The sequence below is a fragment of the Manacus vitellinus genome, unplaced genomic scaffold (genome assembly GCF_001715985.3).
Source record: "Manacus vitellinus isolate BGI_N305 unplaced genomic scaffold, ASM171598v3 scaffold_1_pilon, whole genome shotgun sequence".
Taxonomy (NCBI): domain Eukaryota; kingdom Metazoa; phylum Chordata; class Aves; order Passeriformes; family Pipridae; genus Manacus; species Manacus vitellinus.
This window is the reverse complement of record NW_021939396.1, coordinates 8,473,260-8,491,368: the sequence shown is the minus strand read 5'-3', so window position 1 is coordinate 8,491,368 and position 18,109 is coordinate 8,473,260. Positions and strand designations below refer to the sequence as shown.

At 39.3% G+C, this 18,109-nt stretch overlaps 1 protein-coding gene across 5 annotated transcripts in view; it reads right to left on the bottom strand.

Moving 5' to 3' along the window:
• FAM49B (family with sequence similarity 49 member B) overlaps positions 1-18,109 on the bottom strand; it is a 97,669-nt gene that overhangs the window by 40,107 nt on the left and 39,453 nt on the right. For 4 of the 5 annotated variants that reach the window (XM_018076753.2, XM_018076769.2, XM_018076775.2 and 1 more), the window contains exon 2: positions 3,765-3,837. The gene's annotated coding sequence lies outside the window, so the exon portion shown is untranslated. Of the gene's footprint in view, positions 1-3,764; positions 3,838-12,366; positions 12,467-18,109 lie in introns of those variants that run through there. The other variant, XM_018076760.1, reaches the window with a different exon arrangement.

Below are 18,109 nucleotides of genomic sequence, written 5' to 3'. Positions count from 1 at the left end.
AAGGTCTCTGCCCACGTTTGCTACAAGCGCGCTGGTGATACAGGGCTTTGCAAATGCGGGTAAGGCCTTTGAGCCTGTGCAATGGATTTTTTAGGTGAGACACAGCGTGCACTGAACTGAGCCCACCCTTTAATCCTGAGGTTCATCTGCCAGGGCCGAGCGAGCTTGGACGGTGGCAGTGAGGTCCTCAGGACGTAGGTTTGTTTAGAGTGACCTTCTCTTAGATGGATGGCCTTACAGGGCTGAAGGAGCTCCATCTGCCCGGGTTTAGAGTTGTCCTTCTCTTCTTTGTGTTCCGGGGCTCCCCTCTCATCTCCCACGATGGCACTGTCCGCACAGGTGAAGCTCCCACTCTCTCGCTCCTTTCCGTGCCCGGGGCCGGGCCCATCCCAGAGAGAGAACCCAGCAAACTGACTTCTCCCTTCTGAGGAGAGCCAGCAACCCCCCCAAAACTCCTCCCCTCTCCCCCCAGCCTCAGATGGGCCATCCGTTAGGAATGCAGTTCGGCCAGCTAGGTTCTTCTGTAAAGCTAATCGCCCCCCCTTTCCATTCAAACTCCATCTTTCCTACAGTGGGGGAAGGGGGAAGAAAAATTCCTCCCCTCAGATTTCTAACCTATAACATTCTTTTACCCCCATGTTCCCATATTACTCTGCTGTTGGTATCTGGTAGACTCTGCACTGAAAGCTTTTCAAACTGCTCAGAAGCATTTGTAACTTTGCCACTTTCTATGTTGGTTCCATATGTTTCCCAGAAAAAAAAAAAGTCCTTCTGAAAGCACCCATTAAAAGCTGCACATTTATAACACCTATTTCCTTGTTTAACATTTAGCACTGAGCAAAACAAAACAGAACCTTGCTTTATATTTTTTGCAGCACATTTGACTTTACATAAACTTCCCAACAGTCAAAGCCATACAGAAGACTGTAAACACATGCAATAAGGCCTCACTCAATACAGCATCTATTCTGAATGAGATCCTTCACTTCTAACCTTTTTCAGGCACACAGTTAAGGGTACAAAAAGCTTTTCTGCTCTTTTTAAATTTAACACATATGAAGGGCTTTGCACTAAAAGACTCACATTGTTACTGAAGAGATTTTAAAGATTCTTCCCAAGACAAAACAAAACATTTAAAGATGTGTCAGCCAGACAAACGCTACTTTTATGAGAGCTGCACAAGCCACAACAAAGAGTTCTCAAAATTAATAAAGTGACAGGTATGCATTTGCTTCCACTTTGCAAACATAATACTGAAGGTGTTTTCATATTTACTAAAATTAGCATAAATGCAAAACCTGTTAATCCACCAACAGTGCAATATTAGTCCTTGAACAAAGACTCCACAACGTTAATCAGTTTGCTCAAAACATCTCCCTATCATCATTTTAGGGGAACAATTCTAAGTTGTGTGGAAAGATTTTTAAATCTTCAAGGATGCAGAAAAGTTCAAGCTGCATATAAGAGATAACGCTATAAAATGAGAGTGAATAATTATCAGAGATTATACGTCAAAGCAGGAGACAATTATCAAGATCTTTTCTGAATGACTGATACTCTGGAAAATAATCCCATACAAGTAAGTTAGCATAATGAAAAAGAACAGCTAATACATGAAAAATAGGGCAAACACTAAAATTTTATATGTTCTTCAGTGTCTGTGATAATGGACAGTTGAAACATCCTAACCAGAAGAAATACCACCCAGATAAGATGGGCATGCATGTCTCACACGCACTTGGGATAGTCTGCACCACTTCAAGGACCAGACACACTCTGCCCCAAGGGATGCAGCATCTGTGTGTCACATTCTCTTTTCAGCACGTTCCCAGAGTTGGGGGCCTGAGCTGAGACCTGCGTCAGGTCTAAAATGCAGTAGAGCTCAGCAGGCTCTCAACTCCAGTCTTCCCAGATCAAAGTTAATGCTGGAGACAGTGAAATCAAGTTTGTGCAGCACAAACTAAGCTGAATTAAGACAAATACTTTACCACAGTTGCAGACAAAGAACAACTTTATAGAACTAGCCAGTTCAGTCAGCATGGCCATCCTGTTAAACTTCTCTCTCTGAGAGAAATGGGGAGATGATGAGGTGGGAAGGAAGCCAAAGCAGGGAAAAGGACAGAAGGTCCTTTGCTTCTAGGCTAAAGGGCTTTTCAGTCTTCTGTATGGGGCAAGCTATGAACCCAAACTTAGTGACAGACAAACATTACTTATTCACATCATATACCATCAAAATAATCTAAAGTAATAACCTAAAAATTACTATCAGATAATTATAACGTGGTTCAAAACTTATGTTGGCTATGCAGTGTTTTGGTACCTCAAATGGTGACACACTACACACCACAGGTTTTTTCTCCTGTAAGTTTAAGGACATGCACTTTCAAACTAAGTACTTGGAAAGGAATATCATATGCATTTTAGCTTCAGGAGCTGCAACTTTACATGGTCAACAAAGCTGTTGAAATTACCACTCACAAAGAGCTGTACTATGCAAGTCATCTTTATATAAAAAAAAAAGACTAAGAAGTCAGGCATTGTTTTTACTACGTCACTTCTAACATGTACATTATTGACCACTATAAGCCTTCAAAACTTTCCTATCATTAATCTAGGTTTGGCAGAGTAACAGAACACAGTAGTTTAATATTCTCTGCAACAGCCACACAACACTTCATGAAGTTATCCTCAATTGCTTACAAAATTTAGGCAAATTAACTCGTAAGTGAAGATTAATAAAGCATCTGTAAATGCATAAGTGATAAAAGTTCAATGTTTTCTTACTGGCTAGGATACTGCTTCTTTCCATGTTCATCCTTGAACCCAGCTGCATCACCCCATTCTGGGCTGAGAACCCTCTTGACACAAGTTTACTAAGCCCTGGAGCTCAAGTGGTAGAAATAAACAGAAAGGTAGGATTCAAGTTTCATAGAAGGTAGATAGTAAGGTATAATTACAGAGGAAAACTGCTACTTCATGCATAACATTAATTATTTGAAAAGTGAGTTGTAAATCTGGTACCCACTATCAACACCAAGACATACTCAAATGTCCTAAATCCTCATGTTTTCTTGTGATTGCTTGTAATAGCATAGCTCAACAAATTAGCTTATGGGCTGGCAAACTGCTGTTAAGTGGTCATAGCTCTTCACTGATGATCCTTTTACCGCTCTGAACCTACAGGCAGCCTGCACACGACTTTAAATGCCTGGAAATTACGAGACATCCTTAGTTTTATTATATTATTTTCAGTGAAAATTATGCTTCACCAAACAGCCATTGAACAATTACAAGCACATTAATGGCATCTTCCAAAGCATCTGAACTTCTGCTAAAGCTTCCTTTCTTCTCTCTCCAGACTCTGAAGCATCAGATTTGAAGTTTCACTGTTTGCACTACCACACTTCAAATAATATTTATATAGGACAGGGTACAGATGCATTGTATTTCTCTCAGCTAAAAAGGCAAATAGACAATGTTTAATGTGCCAATACAGGAAAAAAACCCAGTCTTTCTTCTCCTACCGAGAGAACAGGAATCTAACCAATTTGTATTCCAGTTTAAATACCCACATGTTATCCACTGCTACTGAGTCTTTTGTCTGGTAAGCTACAGACAGTTAGAAAAAAAAAATATTGCATGAGCTACTTTTTGCTTTCAAAAGATTCAAAATATATACAAAAATACTTTGTACTTCTTGGCCTAAAATATTATGGAAAACTAAGAAACATTCTACAAGAAAAGAAACCTAAGGAAATGTTTACCAGCTGGTAGTCTCTTCTTGCAGTCTTAACAGAGACTTCTTCAGATAATCAATGCAGCAGCTCGTCTTCAGATCTGAAAAAACAGAAGAATCCCATTAAACACAAATAATATATAGCATTTCCATCACATAAGCCAGTGCCAGGGGTAAATCAAAGTTGGTCCTGCAGTGCCAAGGAACCTACATAATTCCTCAGGAATGCAAATAAAACACATCAATTTCAAAAACACTTGTTATTTTATGGAAGTGACATTACAAGTGAATGGAGAGGCATCCTTACAAACCCTCAGTCAGTAAGGCCATTAGCCAGCCATGATCACAAGCATCAGAAATAGAGCATTGCATCTCAGCATTACCGAGTCAAGTTACATATAGTTACAGCACAAAAAATAGAGCATTACATCTCTGCATTACGGAGCCAAGTTACACATAATTGCAGCAGAAAAAAAGTAGGTCTCTGTTCAAGCTTTATTTACAGTGTTATATATATACATATTGCACACAGGGAAAAAATGCTTCATTGCTACAGTTTTCATCAGTTAAAGAAAAATGCAGCCAGTGAAAGTTTTTACCTTTCTGAACTTTCTGTATGTTAACCAGGATTTCCTGCTTCAAAACTAATCTTCTAGTTTAGAAAAAAAAACATTATTTGTATGGTCAGACAAAGCAGCATTTCCTATGGAAATGCAGCACAGATTCCACTGCAAGCATTCGAAGGGTGTTTAAGTTAATTTGGAGCAGATTTCTACAGCAGTCTACCTTTTTTAGTACAGTAACTGGATGATGAACTGGTCAAAACTGGCACCTTTCTATTGTGGTGAAAGGTTCATAAACCTTATCCCTTTGAGGTTTTGTAGGCTGCTTCTGTTTGAGGGATTTCAGCTAATTTAAATACTGGAGCGTTGCCACTTAACCTGTCTCCAGTACTGCTGGAGAAACCACTGCTGCTCCTACTTCGGGTGTTCCTGGTACCAGAATCCACCCTTCTAATATGTCACATCTCAAGGTTTCTTTCAAAAAGTGATCTTCTCATTTTGCACTCCAATTCTCTTTTTGCTTCTACAGCAAAGCAGGCAGATTCTGCAATGCATCTGTTTTTAGCACAAACTTGTTTTAGAAATATAAAATCCCTGTCTTGTCATTTCAAATCCAGTTGAAGAGGTATGAAAAATTCAGTGTTAATTTGTATTTAATCAGCTATCAGCAGTTCTTCTTTCATCAGGTAATCCTGATTAACAAGGATTTGACAAAAACTACGTTGCTTTGCAGTGAATTTTCCAGTCACAAAGGCCATAACATCACTGATTTGTCCCAGCTCGGGAAGCACGGAGGGAAGGGGAAGAGCTATGAAGTATCAAGGTTGGGGAATGATTTTAGTCACAGTGAAAACTACCATCAAAAGATACCACCCATTGCCTCCTGCCCTCTCCACAAAGGAAAAACTTGCAACCTGAAAAGCACAGCTCAGAAGAACAAGTACTCTGAGATACTATGCAAAATTTAATTGACAAATAAAATCAAGGGATCCTATTCACAGCTACACTGAAGCAAACAGTTGCAACAGACAGTTGAAAAGCAAAAAAAAAAAAAAAAAGAGAGAAAAATGTTAAAAAACAATAACTTCTGCCAATTTGTATCAAGGCAGCACCTGAGATAAGCAAGTGTCTGCCAAATTAATGTGGTCTTTTCTTTTTTTTTTTTTTCCTGTAAATGTCGTAATAAGCACTATTTCTCTCTCCAGCAGAAGGAGAAATCTAAAAAACACCCAAAACACCTTATTCACTCTGTTAGAAGCATAGGCTTTCTTTTAACAATTGTTTTACTACCCAATTTCAATCCCTTTCATTTACGGTCCTCTTCCCAGGCAAGTGTATAAAGTTAACAATTCCCTTAAAAACTTCTGAATGGAAGCCATAAGGTCCTTCCACTCATGCTGCTTGGCAAGAGCTGAGCAGAGCAGTTCTGTCACTTCCTACATCCTGTAACAGGATTGAAAGTCCTGCTGCCTGAGTGACCATTTATGCAATGCCACATGTGCAAGTTCCTTCAACATATTCCACAAAAGCACTTCCTTCTACCCTGTTACACTACAGTATGAAAAGCTTCCTATGCAGTACCACAAAATGGATTTTTTTTTCCAAGCGTGACTGATCATTTTGTTTAACAGAAATTTTGTTATGTTTCCACAGGACCAATGCACACAGAATCATATTGCCGAATTCAAATGGTTCAATCTCTGAGATTTTAACTACCTGAAGACACATGCAGGAGTTTGTTTTACTGAAAGCAATACCTAAGCCTGCTGGAGACTCTTCTGCCCCTCCAGTCCTGCACTGACCCCACTCCTGGCTGCTCAGCATTTCCCATGCTGTAGTTCCTTCTCCCTGGCAACCCATTCCTGCAGACTGGCCTTTAGGTGAGAAAGGGAAGCAAGTGGAAGCAGCAACAGCTGTGGAGCAATTCTGGATGGGAAAACTCAACCTGCAAAACAGCTGTAGGTAACAGTGGACTGGAGGGATCATGGAAACATCCATGAGCAGTGGAACTACATCATCTGCCAGTGCTGGTCAAAGGATAAAGCCTGGTGTGACAGGAGGAACTGGAGAGGTAAGAGGCTGCTGCACAGGCACGCTGGCCAGGAGCAGCACTGCACGTGGGAAACACAGGGGTGCTGGAGTGGGATCACACAGAGAAAGCTGCAGACAGGTGATCCCTTTGGAAGATCTCTGCAGCTTTCAAGGCAACAATTCCTTATACATGATCTAGATTAATCCAGTTCAGTCCATAAAACCTGTCAGGAGAGCTATTTTTTTTTTTAAACAACAGATGCCCAAACTGTAACCTATGGCAAAAATAACACAGCTGAGAAAAATCAAATTAGGTGCCATCTTAGTTTTCAGATAAAATTTGTTCACAAACTAATTTTCTCAACTTCAGTAGACCTTTGTGGAGCAAATTAACACAGTTTCTTTGACAGGCTAATGAGAATAGCAGGTGAACAACAAAAGAGTAAGCTCATTCCCAGGAGATATCCTTGCTTGCCCTCCACACACTGTGTTGGCATAACTTTATAGGATGGGGAGTTCAAAAGAAGGAAGCAGACAATAAACCCACTTGTTACTGCTAAATTAGGGAGACTTCATCTATTCATTTAAGTGACCATCCCTTATTTCATTAGTTCTGTCACTTAAGGGGAAGGTGGAATTAAACTCTGAAGTACAGCACCTGATTAAATCTCATGCTCTATATAAAATTCATGCTCAAGAAAACCATTAACGATGAAGATGCAAAGAGCCTTCTGTGAATCTCAGTGTTCGCTTTTCTCGGGTGTACATGTTCCAACAGGCAGAGTCACAGCACTGATTCTCAGGCCTCCAAGTTTTGCACTCATTTAAGCTATAAGGAAGAAGACTTCTGAGAAATTTATTAATGGTTGTGTCCTCAGGAGAGAAGGGCAAAGCCACTAACATATGAGGTAATGGGTTATACTGAGAAATTCAGGGTACTCCATACAAGAGTTTACTGAAATACTGTGGCAAAACAGGCAGTTACCATCAGATACAGCAGCTTCTATGTAGGGGCTTGAAGTTAACATAACTAATTTTGCAGTCTTTGCCACCATTAAAGCAAGACTGCCACTGACAGCCCAGGTAAGCCCTGTGTCAGAGCTGGCTACAAGTCTTCACAAGCAGGTTACAGGGATGACTCAGGGCTGAGATGCAGAGGGAAACAGGTCAAAATCTGTCCTGAAATTCTGCCCAAACCCTCAACTGCTGACCCAATAACACACACTCCTGGTCTCTGCCTTGTTCCAGTCGGACAGTTCTCCTCCCAAGGACACTACTGAAGTGACCATCTGGGGTGGCCTGAGATGCCATTTCACTTCCTCTGTTATTGGTAACCTACACGGCGCCTCTTCAAAGGCCCAGACAAATTTAGATTTCACAACTTAACATGCAGGTTATTTCAACTCAAAAGCTTTGTCTGAAGTACATTTAGGAGTAACTCCACCTCTCCAAGTAGCCTGTATGCCCAACACTGTTGTATAGACATGAACCACGGTTAAAAACCTCATTACATACATCCTCTTTGCCTGTGCTTGATTTTGCTTAGCTCAAAGCATAGGATGCATAGAAGAGACAGCAATGTGGATTCAAGGTGATGTATCCTCCCTGACACAAGATCACAACAGACATCTAGAGACAACAGCCCATGATAAGAGATATCTGAAAAGCAGAGTATACAAAATGAGTTAAAGAAAAAAAATAAGCCATAAAGATAACTAAGTGTCAGAAGGCTTATGGTAGTTTACAAACAATTCTGTTGTCAGACATAACACAGCACATACATTGAGCAGTCAAAATAATCTCTGCGGAGCTTTTGGCAGGCTACTCTTCATATAAGGCAGCTACAAAAGAAGAGGCAGAAAGCAACACAATCAGTATCCTACAAAAATAGGAACACCTACAAATACTAGAATTCACAGATAGTTCCATGACAAGCAAAACTCGAGAATTTTATAGCTCACTAAAATGATACAGACTACTTTTTCCCTTACAAACACATATTGCCAAAACTTTAATTTTCAGTGGAAAGAGAAAAATTCTCCTGTGATCTGAAGAATTGGTAGTCAGAGAACTATGAAAAAAATCTCCAAATTTACTTCTACACAGCTGAAAAAGTAAGTTCTCATTCCTTTATTTCCAGGACAGAAATGAAACCAAGTGTTTAAGATCAAAGTAATTACACTAAAACTCAATAGTCTGAGCTTCACCTGTACATCATACAGTTACTAACCCTGATGCTAAGACACATTCCAAAGTTAAGACTATCTGCCTCTGGAAGACTGTAGCTCTGCTTCCATGTAACACCACAGCACTCTAGTGACACCTTGACCATTTTTATCATCAAATTATTACTTTTCTTCATTCACCAGAACAGCATCAGTTACAAGATTTAAGCATGCTATACCTTATAGGTTTGATCTACAAAACAACAAAACATATTAATGTACCAGTAGCTAATTTTGTGTGTAAATGAAGATCGTCCAGTTCATTAAGAGTTGCAAAGACACGAAGGGAAAAGACACACATAACCTTCCTTTGTCCCACAGCAAACATTTGTCACAGGTTTAAAGTATTATCAGCCCAACACAATGCATTCATTGAAGTATAATTTACCAGCAGAGCACTGACCAGTTTTTCCTCTGATAATTATTCCAAAGTCATAGAAAGGATTTCCATCTGTAAATACTTTCTCCTGTCAGTGCCGTATTGCAGCTTTCAAATACTGGACTTGATATTTCAAGTTCAGTACTGTGGCATGGTTTAGCAACTTCCCTTAAAAACACAGGCTTTTCAAAATAACTCTAAGTACTACAGAAAGACTGAATCCTAGCAGGTGACTACCCTTATCACCTTTTTTAAAAAATTATTTATTAATTACAATTGGGAATAGTGCATGCTTCAGTTCCAGTAGAGTTTGCTCACACTGTAGAAGTTCTATCACCAGACTTACCTTCAAGCCCTTATTCACCCAGCTTCTTGGAGCTCAGGAACCAATGCCTATATTTACTGTAAATGCAGCAATAAGAAGGTAGCTCTTACGTAAAAAACCAACCAAACTGAAATTGCTAAATACCTATTCCATTTAGCCATATAATGAGCCTATTCCTCTGTTTCAAAGACAAATGTGGAAGTGGAGCTGTAATGATGCCAATCATCTGAATAGTCTTATAGAGGCCAGGCTTAAAGTTTAACTATGGGTAGAGAAGAATATATTTGATGCTGGACTAGAAAAAACATGATGAGTATTTTCTCCAGTTCCCTTTTAAAACAGAGCTACTCCTTAGAGAGTGACTAAAGCCCTTAGAGTGACTCAACTTAGAGATGAAGAGGCAGCACACAGATGACATGTTCTCCAGATTAGTTACGGAGCAGGTTTCCATAGCAGGCTGAAAAGGGCACATACATACAGTTACACAGAGACTGAAACAGGACTAATCTTTTCCTACTCCCAATGAGAGAATGTTCTTGATACAATACAAAGGAGGAAGACAATCAAGTTCAGATCATGTAACTCATACAAACTTAGTCAGAAATGTCAGGAGCAAGTTGCTTTTTGTCATGCAGAGAACAGGCACAACCCAGAATGCTTCTTCCCTCTCAAGTACAGGCACCACATATCTTTTGACCCCAGATCTCAGTTAATGTATTCTCCTTGGATACACAACACTCGACTGACGCACTGAATTATGTTGCAGCAGAAACCAGGAATTACCCCATGGAATCAACATCAGACCAGTCCTAATTCTTCTGCTATCCACAATAAAAGGTCCCTGTGTGACCAGAATCAGCAGACCAGGAGTTCTGCTTTCTAAGAGCTTTAGCTGTTAAAGTTATGAGCAAGCTACACAAACCCTTCAGTGAGTTAAAGCTTGTAACCATAGGATAGAAGCTGCATATCCCAACTCCAAGCACAGTTTAAGATTTCCATTGGACAAAGACTTTCCCCCACTTCACAAAATTCCTTCTCACCAGGCTCTGCTGTGCTTAGTCTTTCCTGGATGCACACCTTAAACTCCTATTCATAACACGTCCCAGTTTCAGCATCCTCCATATTTTTACTCATAAAGTGTCCCAGTCTCAGCTGGAAGAGAGGCACCAGCCTGGTTCACAAGTAGACAATAAATTAAAGACTCCTCAAATAGAGGGTAGAGTGAAGTGTCCCTTCTGCTACCATCAGTAGGTTATTATGTCTACCATTTAAAACCTCTGAAGAGGAGGGAAGGACAGAGGAAAGATGCTATGAATCCCCAGTTCTGGACAGTTGGTCAATACATCCTTTTTTTTCCCCTCCTGTTTCCTATTCCTCTGGATTTAGACAAGCTTGTTATCTACTCTACAGAGAGGCAGGAATTAGTTCCAGCTCTTAGCGATGTTTACAGTACCTAACTTTATCTGATGTGTAAATAGTTTAAGCTCTTAGCTTAAGCAGTCTGAACGATCTTTTTAGGAACCAATATTTGCTTAAAAAAAAAAATACTGCCAAGCTTATGTTTTGAGACCTTGGAGTAGGAAGCTTTACCCCCAGAAGGTTGTCTGCAGGTTGTCTCAGCTTTTACATCCGCTTCTCACTAGCGAGACATTAAAGGCAACTGGACTCCTGTTTCTGCACAGGAAATCTGATGAATTTTAAGCCATTCTTACTCTCTCACATCCTCCTATTTAGGTCTGCACTGAGAGCACAACAATTTTTCTATATTACCCTGTATTTGGAGTAACAAAGGAAGCATTTAAGAACAAGTCTTACATTTTTCTGCTTAAGTGAAATAACAAAAACCAATACTCAAATAGTCACATACATGTTCTAGAGACTGCAACAAGGGAATCAGTTCATGCTTTTCAACTCAAACTTTATCCTGGAACAGAGGTCAAATAAAAAAACCCAATATTTTTATTTAGAGATTTGTCACACTACAAAGCTTTTTTGCTACAATAAGGCTAGAAAGACTTACCTGAAGACTAATGGATTTTGACATAGAGTTTTTTACGAAGAAATGCAGCCATAAAACTCAATTAAATACACACAAGAAGCAAAGGAACTGTATCACATAAAATTGGGGAATCATGGCCAGCATAATTCTGGTAGACACGAAGTTGCTGTACATAAGTAAAACTCCAACAGCAGACATGCATATATAGCAGCTTCCCTTCACCTCCTAACCATTAATTTGCAAGTGGATACACACACAACAAGAGTATCATTAGTACAAGGACTTCAGGCATCACAAAAAAGTCCTAGGACCACCAGGTTCAAGAGTACCACTGAGTAACAGGGATAAATTGTACTAATAAGCGTAACCAGACTTGAAATCAAGGTGCCTGGCTTTTGCAGTCTCCAAATTTAGATCAGGGACTCCATCAAACCACATGATGAGAGAGCTGCTCTACAGGCAGATCGTGCTTCAGGCTGCTCCTTCAGGAGAAACCCACAGGGCCCTTCCCACACCATGCAATCAGAGCATGGGCAGCGCCACGTATGAGGTTAATGTCCAACCAAATGGAAGGCAGAGGTTCCTGAGCTCTTCAGAGCCACGGTAACCGGAAAAGTGTGACAAGAGTTGTGTAACAGAAGCCCAGGAGGAAACTCCAGCTTGGCGAGAGGTATAAATGAAAGCGCGTGCACACGCACCATCGATGCCTTCTAGGAAGAAACTGGATCTGTCACGTGGTGCTGTAGTACTCATCTGTTCAAGGACTATGATTCAGTGCCTACAGGGCGTGTTGGATGGCGTACAGATGCACAGATTAATTGCACACCATATACGTGTCTGGCTGCTGACAGGAAAAGGCTACATACACACAGAGTTAAGAGCACTCAGAGAAGTTAAATCATCTGCTGTAACAGGACTGACTGAAGCCTTGCTGGCTTCAACTACAGAAAGCTTCCATATCATCTGTGTGGGAAGGAGTCTCAGAATAAGTGAGGCTAGTTAACTTTCACAATAGACAGGGTTTAGTGTGAGGGTCGCTGTGCCCAGCATGAGCTAGAACAAACATTACCTACTATGGAATTATTTGCATTGCTATACATGAACTTACACAATTTATCAGGGACATCTCATGTGGCAAAGACAGTGCCAAAGAACTGGATGATTTATGGGTGTTCTTATAGCAGAACCTCCTGTAGCAGGAACTTTCCAACACAGCAGACATTTTCCAGCAATCTCTGAATACTGGAATATGACAAAAACAAGACAGAGGAAGTGAGAAGACTTACATAACAATAAATCTCATTAATAAAGATATGCTTGTCACCGTGGCTAAACTATAAAATTACTTTTACCTTATGGTACTGCCATAAGCACCACAGAAAGCACAATAACAAAGGGAGGCTGACTCCATAAAGAGCAATGCAAAACCCCTTTTGCTGATCAAGAGGTTTCCTGTAGCTTTTCTGTCTTTCAATAAAAATTAGTCTGGTTTTTAAAGATTAAAACAAGACAAACATTAACTTATTCATTATTTTACCACTCAAATCTAGAAATGGATGTTGGCCTTCTCAGCCCCCATCTACCATATTTTTGTGGAAAATTAGTTATTTGCTTAAAAATACAAGTATCAGAAAAAATAATATTAAAAAAACCAAAAAAAACAAATCCATCAACAATGACTAAGATCTTCCAAATCTGAAAGAATGAAAGGTTTTCACTTGGATGTACTTTCAGTTAACGTATCACTGTAGAGAAATTAAAAGAGTTCCACAGGCTATTAGTAACCTTGCTACTATCTTATAAAGATGTTTTGTTAGGAATCATTCAGATACAGAATCTCAGTCTAACATTGCAGTTAAAAGGGAAACGCATTTCATCCCTGTTTTTACTACAGACTTCCTATTTGCTTCCAGGTAATTAACGTTGCTGTGCCCCAGTTTCTTATCTTATCTTTCTTAGTGATGAGGCAAAACATCCAACACTAAGCAGAGCAGGACTTTAGCCAGGTGTGCAGTCTTTGAATTCTGCTACACCAAGAGTTACTAAAGGGCAGCAATGAATGAATCTTGAAGGGGGTAAGCACAGAGGAGGCTATTTAGTGACCCTTCAAGGCAGTCAGTGAGGATACACTGGGTGAGGCACACATGCAGAACACCTCCAAAATCTCTGCACTACATCATGTTACAGACAGAGTTGCTGAAGCAGTACAGACTCCAAAAATCAGACACTGCATTCCTATCTAACAAAGATATTCTTGTTAAACTCTCATCCATCAACCTCAAAAATAATGGAAGTTACTGCTTTACTGCTGAATACTTGAGCTTCTTAAGCCTTTAAGATAAGGTCCTACAGACAGTAAGAAGTTAACTAATCACTTGAGACAGTCCAGTCTAATTCTGGACATAACAAACAGTAACTTCACTTCAATATGTACATTATAGTTCTGCCCCCAAAAAATCTTTTATTAAGACTACTTTGAATAATAATTAAAAAAAAATCATGCAAATCCAAACTGCTGATCGAAATGTCTTTTTACAGAGATTACAAATAAAAACAATTTAAAAACCCCGAAAAGATGCACATGTTAAACACAATGTGCTTGAGGGGGAGAAATGTTTCATCCAGGTCAACCAACTGCAACGCTGGTTACTGCTGGATTATTATAGAGGAATGTCCTAAAGTGTCTTGTACTTAGAACAAACTTATTAAAAACAATGCTGAACCTACACTGGGACAACTTTCTAAGATGAAAATTGAGTGTAAGAGTATAATTTGCATTCTACTAGGTGTATTTAAATCAAATTTATAGAAAAAGCTGCTCCCATGGAAGGAGCCTTAGAGTCAAAGATAAATTTGTGCTCAAACCATTATCAGGATCCAAAAATTCCATCCCCCTCTCATATAACAATAATCTGAAAAATAAACCACACTTAGAAAAGTAAAACGGCCTTCTTGGTTTGTTCCTCAGACAGAGTATCCTCCATGATCAAGAACACCACAGTTATCACAGAAGTTATTAAGCAGTTCATGAGAACGTGAAAAAAGTTCTCAAGAAATCAGGCAGAGAAACAATAGTAGTTCACAGAGGTGGCATCTCTAACTCTGGTTCCTTGTCACATTCTTAACAGATAGCAGAGGGCACAAGCAGCTACAGTTTCTTTGCCAACACTGAAACCTCCAAATAAAATGTACCACTGCCACGAGAAGTGGATTCAAAACTTGTAACTTCAGGCACAAACTTGTCACATCCTGCTAATGCTTGAACACAACATTTATGAGAACTAATTCACGCTAGTTGCGAGAAACCCCATATTTGTAAGGCAGTTTCTGGAGCCTCACGCGCTGCCTTGGTGCACATACACAGCTCCACGAGAGCAATGCATGGTAGGAAACTAAACTCCAAGGAAGGAACAGCTGCTTCCTAACCTTAAACTCCTGTAGATACTGCCAAAGTTTTGATTATCATAACAAATTATCAAACAGTATTTTACAGACATTTAGTTTCTTCCACTGAGCACTCTGCCTGTAATGGGAAAGAGCTGCTTCAGCACTCACTCATGTCAAGGGATCACTTTTCCAAAAAGGTACATTGGGGTAGTGCCAAGCCACTGAAGCAGATTTATTTCAGAAAACACAGCTATAACTTTTCTACTAGCCAATAAAACTTACTACCTAAAGGCAGAGACTCTCAACAGCCTTCCAACTGCAGCTCTTTCTAGTTTATTGTCATAAGCCCATATCCGTAAGACCAAAGGTAGAACACTTCACTTCCCTGGATATGTCCATCTGCAAGAGCAGGGGAATGGCAAACAGGATCATTCCCCAGTATACAAACTCAAGTAGAATTAAGTCACACTTACACAGAATGACATGAAAGTTTAAAAGACACACAAGGTGAAAAGTAGCTTACTTAAGACCAGATAGTGACACAAAAGGGGTGGTGGAGAGGGGCAGAAAGAGAAACACAGACAGAAACCAGCCCACTGATGGATATACCTGATCCATCCTACTCATCTGAATGCTTCTGTTGATGGGAAGTTTTTTAATATAGTCACTATACTCTAAAGTACCTTAGGCTCCCACAAAGCTGCTGTCTCACACCCACAAAAGAAGTGTAGTTTTGGAATTTCTGGTTTAAATTGAATTAATATTTCATGCCATCAATTTTATGAATGCGAGTGTTCCATTAGGAGTCCTAGTGAGTAAACAAAATGCTTAAATATCGGATATGCATTTCACATCTTATACCATTTTAGGTATTTCCAATGGAAAAAAAGAAGTGAGGTAGTGAGCCCTAAACATCTCACTCTTTGCACAAAAAGTACTCTAAATTTCACTCAGCCACATCAGCATCCTTCACAATTTGACAGTTAGAAACATGTTCTACAAAAGAACAATGTAATAGTTTAGTGGTTTAATCTGAACTTATTGCTACATTTCATCAGAAATCAGAGTTCCCCTGAAGTTTTCTTAACTATAAAACATTTTGAAAGCCTAAGTATTAACAAAGTTTTTAATAAGTTATATTATCTGTGCCACTGTTGCTGATTTTGAATCTGCCATCAAGCTGCATGCTTCCTCACCCTCACCAGGCTTCTATGGTTTGGAAGCACTGTTATCAGAACTATTCAAATCAGTAAAGCACTCAAGAGTTGCAACACAGTTTAAAGTCACCACCATAAATGCCAATCCCAACATGCAAATTCATAGCTTTCAGCCTTCTCCTCAGTGTGCAGCTCTGTGCTGAAGGATAAAAAAATTTCTTTCCGGCCTGTTTACTCTTTAAAAATGTCTAACTGTGTATTTTAAGGGAAAACAAGCATTTCTGAAGAGGTCGAGCTTCAAGATTTTGGTTCTGCTTTCAAAAATTCTAACCAAGTCTACTTTTCCCTATTTACAGAATAGATACTCAGAGACTAAAACAGACTCCATTCTAAGTTAAAGAAACCAAAACCTGTCCACGTGCATAGGCATTTTTTTTCCCATTTCTGAAGGCAAAGAGGAAGCAGTTCCAGAGCCTCAGCTTAGTTAGGAAGGACGAAAAACTGTCCTACAAGTATTTGAGGATAAGAGACCAGGTCAACATAGTACAAGTCTGGGAGAAATCTCTGTATATGGAAGCAAGTCCCTAGACAAATTATTCAAATATGAGGTCATCTTTGAACTTACCTGAGGGGATAATGAAGTATCTGCAGCTACCAGCCTTGTTCTTATAAATCTCTCAATTCAGAACTACTCAAAACATTAATTTATACAGCTGTACTGTATCACAGTTAAGTGAAGGCAGACTTTCAGCCTACCACTTACTTGACTAAAAGGAGAAGTTAAGCAAGACCCAATATCTGTTCAGTCAGTGTAGATTAATGTACTTTCAGTTTTAAAACATTCTTTAATTTACACTGTCTCTCTACAGCTATAACCACAAAGAAATGCATTCTCAAAGTATTCTTCATTGGCAAAGAAGCCTTGGCAATTTATTCCTTTCCTTGGCAGAAAGGAGAAAAAAAATCAAGGAATATCATTCCTTGCTTTCAATGAGAAGATAGCATACAATCTGCAAAAACAATTTTGTTATACATATATGAACAAGTATCTGCAAAGAGAAAGGGTGAATTCAATACCTTCTTGTAGGTTGAGTGTCCCATTATATTCTAAAGTATATATAAAATTAATATTAAAATAACACAACTATACAGAATTCAAAGGCAGGCATCAGGGCAATCAATCCCATGTTACTCCTGAATCTCACTGACAGTGGAGATTGCTTGTGACAAAGATCACAGGATTAAATTTATCTCCAAACTTTTATTTAAAGCATTTGCCTTCACAACTTCGATGGGAGGACATCCTTTAAGAGATATCTGCAAGACAGTAAGTGGTTCCTAGCTTAAAGATTTGCTCTATCATCAGACCTGAAAATGTCCATTTGTCCTCCCAACAAAAAATAAGATCAGTTGGCCTGAATTATCAGCTTTTTTTTTTCCTTAAAAAAACCCCACATCTAAAAGCATGAAGGATGATGGAATTTCATAAGACATAACCCTTTCAGGTCCCCCTTACAAGTAACTTGTCAGTGACAACAGTTTATTGAAATTGGATTATTAAGATTTATTGCCACTTCTTTACAAGGCTGATACCGTGAGAGGAAAAGCCCTGAGATATAAGACTTTCAGACTTAAAAACCTGAAATTGAAAATGAATGTAATGAACTATAAATGCCAAACAGAACTGCTACAAATTTATTTAAGCTTAGAAGGAGCTACTAGACAGAGGCAGTGGTAGGAGGCAATATTAACCACTTTATCACCTGCTCCCATTATCTCCCAGGGGACACAAGAAGACAGATCTTTTACTGCTGTACAGCACAGAAAGGTTAGCTCTGAGAAAGCAGGAAATTAAAAAAAAACAACATTATAAAAATTGGGCAGGGGGAGAAGGCCATCATGCCAGGAACACAGTTAAAGCCATGCTGTAATTGAAAAGAAAATTGCAACTAGTTCCAAGAAAGCAGCTGTAGTTATGTAGCAGCTTGTCTTTTCACCAAAGTCAAACTTCCATCAACGTCTGTGTTACAAGAGAGAAATTCTGCCTGTCAAGTACTTGTAGGGTTTAATATCTGTATACACTTACATTTTCCCTCCATCTAACCATTAAAAACAATGTCAACTTTCTTGTGTGCAGATTGGAGTCAAAACTGCAACTTTTCATCAACCACCTTTTATTCCAAAGGTGTTGCCATTCACACTAATTCACACTTCAGCCTAATTCCAATCCCAAGCACACACAGCCCTCAACACAAAATGCATGACAGTCAGTCAACACGTTACTTTTATGGACTCAAACAGATTTTG